The sequence below is a fragment of the Pundamilia nyererei genome, unplaced genomic scaffold, assembly GCF_000239375.1.
Source record: "Pundamilia nyererei isolate P.nyererei 1_Seehausen unplaced genomic scaffold, PunNye1.0 scaffold00249, whole genome shotgun sequence".
Classification (NCBI taxonomy): domain Eukaryota; kingdom Metazoa; phylum Chordata; class Actinopteri; order Cichliformes; family Cichlidae; genus Pundamilia; species Pundamilia nyererei.
The window spans coordinates 222,804-236,898 of record NW_005187650.1 but is presented as its reverse complement, the minus strand read 5'-3'; the positions used below and the strand labels follow the sequence as shown (position 1 = coordinate 236,898).

Sequence of the window (14,095 nt, the reverse complement as noted above, 5' to 3'; positions counted from 1 at the left end):
AGCGTTTATTGTCACAACTCAAGCAAAAGTGAGCAAAAAGAGCCCCCTAACAATGTTTTTTCGCATACATGTATTCCTGTTTCCCTGAGGAGGAATTGTAATAACTTTGATTAAAAGTCCAGCTTTGTTAGCTCCAAGTGCATAAATACAGCCTCCCAGAGCTGCTGTTAGTTCTACTGTGTGGAAAGTCCTGGAAGTAGACGTTACTCTCTCTCGCCCTTACACCCTAACGTTGCTCAATCTCCCTTGAAAGACTTCACGTCTTGATGATGCCAACATTATCACTGCAACCCCCTGACAAACAAACCCCCACTCATATAACAAAGCGCACTCACACAAACTGTGCATACACACATGCATGCACGCTGTGTGTGCTCACTGCAGTGCCTCTGCCTCATTGACCCCAGTATAATACTTCATTAGGTATATAGCTGATTTTACCCTTCTAAGTGAGATTAGCTTTCTTTGTCTTCTTTTGGCCTCTGAGAAAGCTCCCTGCCATAAACCTTCTCTGCAGTCACAAAACCAATAACCTAAATGTCAAGAAAGTTTATGTTTTCCTGGTATTTTTTAATCTCCAATCCAATTCCTTTATTCTCAGAAAGTGTGTGTACTGGAAGAAATCCATGGCCACATGACCAACTGTGACGCTGTTAAAATACATGCATAGGACTTCTGTTTTATTAGTTTAAAAAAAAACCCAGAGAAACCAGATAGTTTCATAAAAAAGATATGATCAAATTTACCACAAAGATCATAAATCACAAAATGTTATGTTTTTGTATATTTAACAACTCTCCTCTTTAATATTAAACTCCTACAGTATAATAATCAGACTGCTTAAGGCAGTTCCATAAAGGGTAGTCATTTGTCTTTGTGCACAGTGCACAAGTTAAAAAATTCAGCAGGCAGGCCGGGGCCACGGAACTCCATTTTAAACCTTCTGAGAAATTTTCAGCGCAATTGATCATCGCACTTCATTTCACAAAGCACAAAGCCTGAAGCAGAGGGAGAGGACTGTTCAGTGGCAGGAGGAGGGAAGGAAATCAGAAACAGTAAACCTGTCCATCTGGGCACCGTCTGTGTGGGCTGGCAGTTATTGCACTCTGACAGTGCGTCCACACCGCGAGCGACTGATGTGTCGCTGTAATCTGACCTAGTGTGGGCGGTGCAACAGGCTCTGATTCTGCATTTGTGCCGCAAAGTATAGAACAGACGGATGCTGCATGTGACTGGCATAGGCTGGCTGCATGCAAGAGCTAAATGAGAGGCATTAATCTGAAACAGGAAACTGGGGGAAACAAAGCTATTGGCATAAATTTGCACTTGCAAATGTGGTAGTTTATCATGTAAAAAATATACGTAATACAGCCCAGTGATGTAATGCATTTGTCATTTGTCATGTTAAAGAGATGAAATTGTGAAACTCTGACTTTTATAATACACCAGTCCCAGTAATTACATGCAATGTGATATATTAAACCGCTAAATGCACTGCGCCAACTCGTACTACTGTTGTACAATCAAGTTACAGCACCATTACAGAGGCTTATTATTCTATATTTAAATATAATTTTATCCAACTAATCCTCCTCCTCTTTTAATTATCTTCCTGCCCTAATTTTGTGTGTTTAACACAAAGCCCCTGAAAATCTGGCTTAATTTCTCCATACACTAAAACTGAATACTAAAAATGACAACGAGCACTTTTTAAGAGGTTATATTTAATATTTATAGGAACTCGAGAATGCAGACAATTCATCTGAATCGTGAGCGTCACTTTAGAGTTGCATGAGCGACTCAAATCTCAAACGTGTCCATGTCGCGTTGCACAGAATCTTTTATAATTTTGCACATCAATGAATCAAAAATGGTGAAGAAGAAAAAAACAAATACAAACAACTATCAATATATAAATAAATAAAAATTGATAATGATTTTTACAGGTAAAAACTCAGGAACAATTTGAGAACTTTAATAGTTCGATTTCACAGACTGTAATCAAAAGGTTGCCTTTATTTTGAAACTCCACAGCAGAGCTACAGCGGCGGAGTGTGGGCAACACTCGGGCTCTGTGAGCATTTACGCTTGAAAGTTTAGAAAGCTGAGAGGAAACAGCTTTTCATCCATAAAATTCACAGAGGTGAAAGTTCAAACCCACAGCAGCACCCAGCTAGACGGGCATTTTCATGTTATCTGGTTTTCCTTTGGACTTATTGCATTCACGTCTCCCCGCTGTTAAAGGGCAGCGTCCTACTTGTGAGCCAGTTCACCAAGCTTTCTGTGATGGTTTGTGAATTATTCATATAAACACGATTGACTGGGGGGAGATTGAATTACGAGACTGATTGATCAGTGGGCTTGTAAAAAGGAATCCCAATGACCACTGAAACCCAAGTGTGACTTAAATGATTTGAGTGTGGAGCAGCATTAGCAGGCCACCATTCTACACCAGTATAGCCTCTCTGCTTTTAGTGCACGCTACAACTGACCAAAAAAACTACATATAATTTAAGTGAAGAGAATAAAGATCAAGGCTGGAACTCGCAAACATGTATTCTTCTCTGTTAGATGAGATTAATTAGTCTTGTTTTGGCTGCCCATTGAGCTAAACCCCAAAGTTTTTAGTTTGAGTTATTTACAAAATGGGAAGAAAATGTTCCTGTGTGTATTTTTTTTTTATTAGATCTACGCTCTTTCTACATTATCAAAATTGATGCTGATTAATTACCAAGCAGTCTCTCCCTGTTCTGCTCCACCATTCGCCACCAGCCTCTCTTTTATATGTCATAAAGCAGCCTCTTTTCCACCAGCTTTCACTGCGCTGCAAAGCCACATAATGCCATGTAGTGTAAAGGCTTCCTGTCTGTTTGGATAATTATACAAATGTCCCAACTGTTATTGGAGCAATCAGTGTTATGATGCTGGATGTTGAACTCGTGCTAATGGCACCAATAGAACGTTCGTGCAGAAATCAGATGTATACTGAAACGTCTGTGAAGTGTCTCTTGCCTCCAGCGGATTATTGTTGCTGTTGTTTCGGGGGCTCAGAATTGGATTCTCCCTCTATCTGTCTGTCTCGCCCATCAAAGCAAAACAACAAATCTCTGTATCACTGATTTTTCATTACCGTCTGTCTTGCTTTATCCCTCAAGGTTCAGATTTGTGTTTTGTCTTTTTTTGTCTTTTTTGTGCATTTTGTGTATTCCCACATAGTATAAAGTGCTGGAAATGCCCTCCTTCTGTACTAGAATAATCCCAGATTACAGATTGATATTCGCCGTGGGCATGCGATGTGTGTGTGTGAGTGTCCGCGTGTGTGTTTCCCTTTCTCTTGTATGCTTTGATTTTCTTGTACTCTCTATGTAGGCAATCGTTTTTTTCCTGTAATTCCCTGTTTGCAATCACTGACCTGTGCACCTCCATAAACTGCTGTAAAATTCATCAATCAGGCCTCCATGCAACACTAATCTTGGATTTTCAGAACCTCTGTTCGCTCTTCATCACCCAGAGAACCTGACCCAAATGTCAATTCCCATTTAGGGCAAAGGAATGAAAAGAAAGCAGCCTGCCGTTAGGGAATTCTGTGAAAATTATTAAAGAATAATCCTCCTTTTTCATGGCAGCTCCTCGTGTTTTTCAACACCACTTACAACTCAGCATGTCACATATGGCATGCTGAGTGATAAGATATAAGACTCGGCTAAGCTGAAGCTGTGCTGTTTGGAGTGTGAAGCTCTGTAAATGTGCAGGAGTCACAGCATTAGAGGTCAATTACTCTTTAATTTGAGTCAAATTCTAAGCGAGTAGTCTTCCTCCATCACAAATGAATATGTGTTTCCAACAAAATTCAAAATTTTAAAATCAATACACGTGCAACTGTTTTTTTTAATCATTTCTTGTCCACATGCTGCGCTTTCAAAGCTCAATTTTATGGCAGCTGCCTTCGCGGCCTCTGCTTCAAGACCGTCCCAACGGATTCATTTACAAGCCTTCTGCGGACGTACATGTTTTAATGACCACAAAGATCCGTGGGCAGCCGAGGAGTGTAATGCGCGCCGCACACGCTGTTTGAGCTATCCGAAAAGAAATAAAAGAGCAGCAAAAGGAGGATCCACAGCATGCATGAGTCAGTCACGTTCAAATGTGTATTTTCTCAAGTCACTTGGCAAATATCTGCACTTGGTTTGGCATGCCCACTGTACCCTACTGGCTGCCAGCTGTCACTCAGGAAGACGGAAAGATGGAGGATAGAGAAGGAGAAGGAGTGCAGGGAGAGATAAAGGGGGTGGCGATGATGTGAGGACACGAGCCCCGAGGCTCTCTTTCTTTCTTGTTTCTCATTTGTCTCTCTGATGATAACAAAAAAAAAAACACAGCAGCTCAAAACAAGAGGGGTCGACATCACAGAGAAAAGGAGAAAACGACACTGAAGGAAAAAGGAGCGAGAAGGCGAGCGTGATGTGGAAGGGAAATATGACTAACCATTTTTCATGTTGATGGCAAAGTTGCTAAATATGCAGGCCACAACACAGTGATTCCTAATACATTAGTCCAAATGAGTGCACCCTAGGGTTTCCCGTGACATTAACCGTATACAGCAACGTGGTATTTTATGCATACTTTGAATTGCTTTGTTTGCAGAGGACTACACATTTACCCATCGCCTGTTGCAGTATTCATTACAGTGCTCCTCCGACTAATTAGCACAGACTGGGGAAAAATAAAGCTCCACTGTAGAAAGAGAAGCTCCTTGGGAGGGGAAAAAAGGGCTCATTTTAGCCAGAACAAAAACAGTCATCCCTTTGGGTTCGGATTCACTTTTCCTCCTCTAATTAAGCAGGCGCAATGACAAACAGGTTCCAAAATATGATGGAAATACAAATTCATCAATGCGAGTGAAAAATGGGATGCAAAAGGTCTCATCTTGATGGCCTCATCTTCATGAGCACAGGAAGTAAATGGTGGAGGGAGGGGTGCAATGGGTTGTTCCCTCAAACTACAACGACTAGTAAACAGCAGGAAAATGACGCATCCGTTTTTGTGTGTGTGTGTGTGTGTGTGTGTGTGTGTATGTGCGTTTTTTGGTTTTAGCAAAAGCTTGTTTTCCACTTGCGTGTGATGAATGAAGATTGTTGTGAAGCCTTAAAGGAGCACCGCTGCACTAAAAACATACTGTATAAAATCTGATGTCATGATTGCTCTCTCTGACTTGGAGGCCATCAATCAACAGCCACAGAGTAAATTACTGTAAGGAAAAAAAAAAAGGTCAGCAGCATGTCTGCCGTTATTTTGGAAAACACTGTATCTCAGCACACTGGATTTGATGTGAAGTTGTTCCATATATTCTTTGCTCAGCTGCAGCAGATTTACAGATTAGTAGAGTTCTTTAAACCTTTCATGTTACACGAGTGGACAAGACACATGCGGCTTCACCCGCCAATCATGTTTCATCTCATGGGAAACGTTTAATATTTAATTCATTTTTGCTCATTCTATAGTTCACATCTGAGCAGCCTTTTGAAGCTTGGGTGGCTCTGCCATTTCTTTTTTTTGTGTATATTTTGTCAGGAGATGTGGGATCAAGCTTGATTACTGACAAACAAAACTAAGCCCACAAGCTTAGGCTTTTCATAAGATACTTGTTTCTTTTATTTAAAGCAAACAAGAAGGTTTAAAAGATACATTCAGAGACTAGCGTTGGATTCAGCGGTGTCAATACTTTGGGGCCTCAGAAAGCCTACTTCGTGTCTCATTTAGCACCGCAGCGTATTTGAGAAAAACACCATTAACGGCTGCTGTTTTTGCATTTTAGACTCGAAAGGTCTTAGCCTTTTTAAATCGACTTTGAAAATCACTCACTCAGATAATAATTATCAGTATGCGAGCTTCACCTTAGACCTCAAATCCCAACAATTTTGCCTGAGATACACTATAAAAAATCTAGGATAGCATGAACATGTACAAAACTGCACCATCATCCTAACATAAGCAGTGTTTTCCTGTGCAGCAGTGGCGCTCTGTGTTGTTTAACAGCAGTTATGAGCTACATATTGTTCATAAGATATCAGTATCAGTGTGCCTTTCTTCCATTTCACTAGCGTTTCTTCCAGGCAGAAGTTTGGATTTTTTTTCATTACTTCTTCCAGACTTTATCTACACTAGATCTCCTTCATCATGTGTACCCTGAGCCTGTTACTAAAATGAAGAATGAATGAAAATTGAAAGAATTTGCTTTTTCACTCTCTCAACATGGCAATACAATGTATGAAGGAGGAAATAATATTGCCTGTGGATGAGCAACACAGGCTCTTTTGAGACCGACAAATTGTGATTTTATTCCAGCTCAGTACGCTCACACGAGCAGCTTCAAGCCATTGATGTCTGTTCCCACAACTATTGTTATTCGACATTCAATTCAGGAGACTCTAGAATATCGCTTATTCCGAAAGTAAAGCCAGCTATTGGGCGGTGACAGCGCGGTGATGACCCCACATCCTCGCGCAGCTTTCATCTGCGCCGAGCTTTCATCTGTCCGTGAACTGGTCGCTCTGCATGCGCGGCCAAAGTAGCACTGTTCTGAACGTCACCGTGTTAAACCTGCTTCCTGTTTTTTCAAAGACCGAAACATCAAGAGGCTTTTTTTCCCTGTGAAAATGGTAGATGTACAAACAACTGAAATGGACAAAATTAATGCAGGAAGCTTTGTTCGTGTAGCCTCCAACCACAGTAAATGGTTATATCACCAACACAGCTGATGCAATCAGAAAAAGATATGCAGTGCACACGCAGTAAGACTAGACTGAGGCATAGCAGGAGAGGAAGAACAGTTCCTGTCTGGTCTTTTCTAATGATATCATTAAATTGCCAATTTCTCATTTTTGCACCTAGAATCCATTTTAGAAGACGAGCTGAAGCCTTTTCCACATTTAGCAAAAGGACTGGTTGTTAAGAGTAACAGCAGTGGTGGATTATGCCACCCTCCCAAGTCCCCCACCCAATCTGCACCACCCGTCATGTTCCAAGTGTCTTCATTAGTTTGTTTTTCAAATGTGTATTGAGATTGAGCCTCCCCAACTCCTCAACGTCACCATCACTCTCCATGAAAGGCTGACCACTTCAAAGGGGCGGGGGACTATTAGTGACGGTTTAAGACAAAAAGAAGAAAACAAGCACTTTGGTTGCGTTCCTGACAGCTCCATCCCCATTTAGAAGTTCAGCACAGCAATCTTCCTCTCATTGTTTAGCTGGGAGAATCCATTTTGCCCTAGTTCAGTGTGCCTAAATAAACGTTGGGTTTTTCTCACTTCAGTCAGACAACTCACGTTTAAATGAAGGATTGATTAGATCAGCAGAATAAAGGCTCCCACCTCACTGCTCCCTGCAAATATGTGAATCACGTGGAAAACGGGAGGTTATGAGTAAATATCCCTCAGAGCCTGCAGGTGGATGTTGGGGTGGTGAAGGGGTTGAAACAGGAGTTGGAGGTGCAGGGCATGCAGCATTGACAATGACACGTCAGATGGAGAGATGGCAAACTCTGCAGCTCAAAATCTGATGTGATGAGAGCGAGGCGTGTTAACCTGGCTGAACTGGCTCGCAGGCTTCACTCCTTTTTTGACAGGAGAGATTTCTGGTTCCCCTCGTGTGAGGATAGACCACCATGAATTATGTCACGAATGTAATCATTTGTGGTTGTTCCACTTTGATTCTTGGAGCCAAAATATTTTTAAAAATGTCACATTTGAATGTTTTTTCACAGCACCTGAAAAGAATTATTTCGTCTCAGCTGGCATTTCAATTACATGCCAGTTTGCAGAAAGAGTCAATATAGAGAGCTGGTGTCGTCAGCTGCTGTGCATAATTGTGCGAGGCTTGATGTTGAACAAAAATCTCTTTTCTGTTCTTTTTTTCAGAAGTAAAGACTGCAAGCTGTTAATAAAGCATTTATAATTTTCTACTGGCTAATACAGAGTCATTAGAATATCGTATAGCTAGCTGTTTTGCAATCAACATTACAACAATCGACGACAATTAGTGAACAATCTGAAATGTTTTTCTGTCCTTTTATATTTTATTTGCCTTGGAAGGAATTCGGTTTGCAGTGCATGTGCTGATATCGCCGTTCGCGCTCTGCCAAATAAATAGCACTCATAAAACTCAGGCGTCTGCTGCACAGGATGGCAGGAAGTTTACAATAAATGTCTGGGTAAATCCACAAAAGACGGTGTTGCCAACTCTTCTCCAATGAAATACGCTAATGGCTGCTCAAGAAGTCACACAAAGACGGTGAGGTAACGCCTTCATTTACATGAAAATTAAGATAATGGGTGTTTATCATTTGAGTGAAAGAATTTAAGACATGAATGCAACATAGATGAATGTTTAAAACTGTAACATGGAGATGTCACAAACTGGAGGCAGAAAGAGGCACATCCTGTCAGAAGCTGTCCTTCTCTTGTCTCTCAGCCAGCTGACTAACACTAATCCAATGAACCTCAGTTTTGTCAGCAGTAGTTCAACGTGCTGTTTACCCTGCAAATGTACAACTAATTAATTTGTGGTCATGGCCAAAGATAGAGGATGTCCAGCTCAGCGCAGGCCTGTGGCAAGGGTACTGACACTGAAAGCCACGCTGGTTCCAGAAAGCTCTGCCTACACCTCCTTTACTTCCCTTCCTCCCCTCTAAATGTGTTCCCTGAAGAAGAGAGGGACTGTGTTTGTGCTCGTGCTGCTGCAAATGGCATGTGGTTCACCAACGGCTTTCATTAGAGCGGGGGGGGGGCAAAAATGCATTTTAACTATGACGGATCCCTAAACCACCATGTCCTTATGGATATTTTAACTCTTTACAAAGGAGCTGAAAAACTAGTTTTTTAACAATGCGCTGATTACTGAAAGAGAGCATGCATGAAAGCACAAAGGATGCCACAATGCCTGTAACACTACAGATGACAAACACTCACCGCTTTGTCGTGTTAAGGCCTCGCAAGAAACTGAAGTGCGCTCAGTTTCATCAAAAATAATAACGATTAGTACTCGAGCATGTCCCTAATCAGCGTTCTTTTACCACTATGACACTGAAAATAACACAGTGAGATTCTCGGAATGACTTACCTTGCAATTAGCAGCACGAGTCAATAGCGAGTATAGGTGCTTTCCGTCAAAATCAATTTGAACTTATTTTGATGAGCTGTTTTAATCCTGGTTTTCAGTCCACCTCCAGTGTGTTCTGACAGGTTTCCACCTACTGCCCAATACACTGCAAACCATCAATTTTTCAGCTCTAATGGCAACAATGGGTAGCGGGAAGGCTGTCATTCCTATAATGACTGTGCTGTCATGAATATAATGGCTGTGCTGTTATGTTTTATGGACGGGAAGTTCGTGCATTCCCACTGTGAGCAGGAAGCACTGTAGCTGAGGCCAGCTAGCTAGGATGTGCTGGAATTGCATCTCTCCTGTGTGATTTTGTTGCTTTGCAGCGAGACTGAGTTGTCTCTGATGGTAAAAACAAAATACAAATATAAGAAGAAGAAGCAAGGTCTCAGTTAAAGCTGCGATGTTGCAGACGTGTGGCCAGCTGCCCTTTACCTGAAGTCTTCTATGTACTATTTTCTTGCCTTTTTTGCACGATTTTGGTGTCAAACAAATCCTGTAAGGAACCAGGACAAAATGATTGCGTGCTCAGTCACACTTCAATAGCATCAATAAGCCATATGTCAGTGGGTAATGTTACCTTCCATTTACAGCCAATTGAAATGAGCCCTAATGATTCGGGACCGGCTTATCACTGGCAGCAGCAGCACGACTTTGTGATCTGCCACAGGTTGCCAAGTAAGGCACTCTTACAGCAAGCTGATCATTACGGAAAGTAAGCCCTGAGGCCAAATGGAATAATGAATGGCCTCCCATACATTATTACATATCTCACCAAAGACATTAATCATCCTACAATGTATTCTGTTCTTAAATATCTTTTTTCCTTTTAATGCAGTGAAGTAATTAACACAGCAGCTCCGACAAATGTCTGTATACACTGTTTTCACAGTGTTACAACAGGCGACAGTGGGCCACTCTTTGGACCCTCCTGGCTATAAAAGGTATTGTGCCTTCCAAATAAACTTTTGTATCCTTGCGCTCCACTCTGGGTTTTGTAGTAGCAGAGGATCACTTCGCCAAATAACACACTGGAAACATCACACAAAGACTCTCATGCTACAAAGCAGTCGTACTACAATATATCGTGCCTCCTCCACCGTCCACAAAAGAATGAATTAGAAAGCCGCACTATTCAATAACCATGTTAATGACCGGGCATCTAATAGCACAGGAAAAGGCCGCATTGTGCCCGAGCTCATCGTGCAATTGCAAATCTCAATTGCTTGCCTCTATTGATGTATGATGAGGAAATGCAAATCAATTCAGCAACGCTGTGCAGCATCAGCATCACAGCTACGGAGCAACCACCGTGGATTCTTAAGGCTTTAAAAAAATTACCAAAAAAAAAGGTGTGGAGAAGTCACAAGAGTGAGCGATGTAATCAGTGAGGCCATTCAACATGCCTGCCATCATCACTGCCAGTCGCAAGCTTCGGTGCCAGCAAGTCAGAGGGTAACCTATCCAGGAATACCTCTTCCAACTTTCACGAGATGAATTCCTTTGGAGATGCCATCTGTTTGTCTATCGCTCGAGTGCCATGTGCACAGGTTAGATTAAGTTATTGCAGCAGGCATGTCTCAGGCCTGTGCAGTTCCTTTTTCGTGTGTGTCCTTTTTTTTCTATTTCTGCTCATCAAGTGCCCCTCTGTGGACTTTTGTCAAAGGTTGCTTGTAAAGTTCACTAGGCTATTCAATAAGCTGCAGGCGAAATTTGGTCAAAGTAAGATGGGGTTGCTCAACCTCCTCAAATCCTTCCATGGAGAGAGACTAATACTTGAAAATGGTTTTCCTCAGAGTTGCTAAAGACACAGTTTGGCGCAACGCAATCTGAGAATCCAACAGACAGATAGGCAGTGTTTTTTGCAGGAGCCAGTGGATATCCGGCTCTCCATTTCCATTTACAAATACAGAAACATTTTTAAAACATGAAGCTGGCATAGCAAATGTTTATCTGATACATTTGGGGGAGGGGAATGCCGGCCCTCTTTTGAGAGAGTCCGAAACTGAGTCAGTCAGTAGCACTGTTCCTCAAACACGTGAGCCTCAGAGCCCAAAGACTTGTCACAGGTTCTGCATATTCATGTGTAAAAATCTATTGACGACTGGAACCTGTGCAAATACAGGACATTTATATTCTGATGGTGTAGAAAGACCCTGCAAAATTAGAATCTCTCCCATTCTGTCCACTTTTTTTGTTCATCAAAGCAGTAAGTTGAAAAAAACTATTAATGCACAAGCAACTGTTTCTCTTCTTGTTGGCTTCAGTTTGTTACATCTTGTGCTGATTCCATCTCTTTCCCCCAACTTAATGACATTTTAATCGGCATACATGGCGTGAGAGTGGCTGCTGCGTTTGGAATATGTGCACCAATTCTGTCCGCAAGCCTTTATCACACAAGTCAGTCAAAATTTAGCAAATGGGTGGGGCTTTTACAACTCACCTGACCAACTTTACAGTCTTGATTCATCCAAGGAGCTGGGTTGAGGAGTATACAGGATTTCAGTAAACTGACTGTTTTGCAGCAAGACTCAGTTGCACATTTAAAAAGCACACAGTTCCTCCACATCCACATTACACATGTAAATATGAAATAGCTCAGCTATGTACTTACGCCTGTCTGCTTCACTAAGCTGGTTTTTCTTTGCATGTAGATGTGCGCCAATCACCACCTAATCCCCGTAGATTTTATGGTGTGCCTTCCCTTTTGTTTGAATATATATCCAAGCGGGGCCTCCGAATCGAAAACCACTGCTTAGATATATATGTGTGTGTATAGCTATCCACTGAAACCTGCATCCTCAATCAAGTGGTTTGGCATTTGCAAAGAGCCGATTGTATTGTTTCCCAGACAGACCTAATTGCTTCTTGAACCGTGGCACAAACACAAAACCAATATATGCATAGTAAAAAATAAATAAATAAAATAAATAAATAAATGTGTGTGTGTGTGTGTCAGGTACTTGTTGGGCTATAACGCGCCATAAAACAGATGATTTCTTTTTCTCTTTTCCAGATCGGATGATGACAAGCATATTGGCAGTCCGCGCACATCAATCAAGGCTCACCTACCGGATGATGCTGCTTTCGGATGCCACGCTTTTCTCTCGACTGTTTGATGCAAAGTCCCCGAGATTTGGCCGCCTCTGTCCCCGCACGGGTCCTCCGGTGTCCTCCAGAACCAGGTGTGACCACAATCTCGCCTTGTTGTATTCCCATATGTTGTCGCCAGCGTAATTATGAACGCTCCAGTTGATCAGTGACTGGATACCCAGTGTGATCATGTGCTGCCAGCTCCCCTCTCTCTCTCTCTCTTCCTCTGTCTACTCTCTGTAACTGCTCCCTCCGCCCGATTATCTCCCCGCTGCGGCACTGGCTACATGGAAATACGGAGAAATAAAACGTGCCTGACTCGCCGGCGAACTTGTGCGCGTTATTATGGTAATTAGTCACCGGACCGGTCTGTGCCCGCTCACCCGTGCATCTTTCCAAAATACCCTGGCTCTCAGCTGTATCTGCTATTTGCACTCAATAAATTGCCCCCGAGACGCTGTTTTATTTTTTTATTTTTTTCCTGAAAGAGGGAGAGAAAAAAAGAAATCCACTCCAATGTGCCGACTGAGACTGAAGAAGAGGAGCAGAGGAGAGAAAGACTGAGGCGTAAAAGGATGGATAGGATTAAAGGAGAAGGAGGAGCAAGCTGAAACATTTGTGAACGCTTTTCCTCTATTTGCCATTAGAATGAGACTGAATCATACCGTGCATATTTCACAAATCTATCTATCTATCTTGCAGCTCTGAGTCATTCTCCCTTTCTCTCTTTAACTAATGGAGGTCCCTTTTTTGTCTTTCCTTGTTCTCTATGATTAGATGATCATACTGTAATTAGAGCTCCACTCTGATCTGGGAAGCATGTTTGCCAGTTAATGATTCTGTCCAACCAGGCACTGTTAGTCCAACCCTTGACAAAGAACATTTTTAAAGTGGCCCTCAAATCTGTTCCAGTCCCCAGAGTGATGTGGACCACAGCTCTCTGTGGGAGGAACTGAGTTGCGTGAGCACTGTGTAGTGTGGAGCTCGCTGGCAAGGCTGAAATCAGAGCAGCTGCTTGCATCTCAGTTCTCTATCTAAAACCAATACAGCTACAGAGCTGTCCACGAATCAGCTGGCGTGTTTAGGTTTGGCATGCCCTCACCTTCCCTTTCATTATACGTACATAAAGTATGCTGTTTCCACAGCTTTAATATTGTTTCACGCCCCTAATTTATATTCTGTGGGAGGCAGATTTTTATACGTAAAAGGCAAACCTGTATGCAAAAATCAGTGGCTCTCATAAGAGCAGAGCAGCAGTCTGTTGCATTACTGTAATGATTCAGCAGGACCTTGAGAAATGAAAAATTCAGCTCTTCATAGTTTTCAATGCCATCACACACTCCTGTGCTCACAGCGCATCAAATTTATGTCAGTGCTTCTCGGGGAAACAATTACTGTAACATCCGAGTGGCAAATAAAGCCTGACAGAAAGGCAACGAGAGCCGCAACCTAAACAAAAACTGTTTGAGTCGTGTCGTTCCTCAGCTCCGTGCCATTCCTCATCACTTCACTTGATGCATATCTGCTGTGTTTGGAAATGCGCCGCTTAATAATCCTAATCTGAATGATGCCCACGGTGGAGTCACAGAGCTCCAACCGAAGCTGCCACGCTTTCATAAAAATGCTGTGACATGTGCTTTGAGTAAGAAAGCTTGTTTGTAGCTGTCAGAGTTGTTTATCAAAGGCGCATGCCCCTGGCAAACAGTGTCAGTGCTGAGCTGAATGCGCTCGCTGCCCTTAGACATGTGTCACAAGAAACATTACCCCATCATCAACTGAGCTATCTGAGATTATGTGCATGTAAGTCATCGATGGGTGCAGTCACTGCTGTGGCTGCTCTGGC

At 42.3% G+C, this 14,095-nt stretch overlaps 1 protein-coding gene across 1 annotated transcript in view; it reads right to left on the bottom strand.

Annotated features, from left to right (window-relative positions):
* flrt1a (fibronectin leucine rich transmembrane protein 1a) overlaps positions 1–12,645 on the bottom strand; it is a 42,634-nt gene extending 29,989 nt beyond the window's left edge. Inside the window, exon 1 of the mRNA XM_005749540.1 lies at positions 12,232–12,645. The gene's annotated coding sequence lies outside the window, so the exon portion shown is untranslated. The remainder of the gene's footprint in view (positions 1–12,231) is intronic.
* Between the last annotated feature and the right edge of the window lie 1,450 nt (positions 12,646–14,095).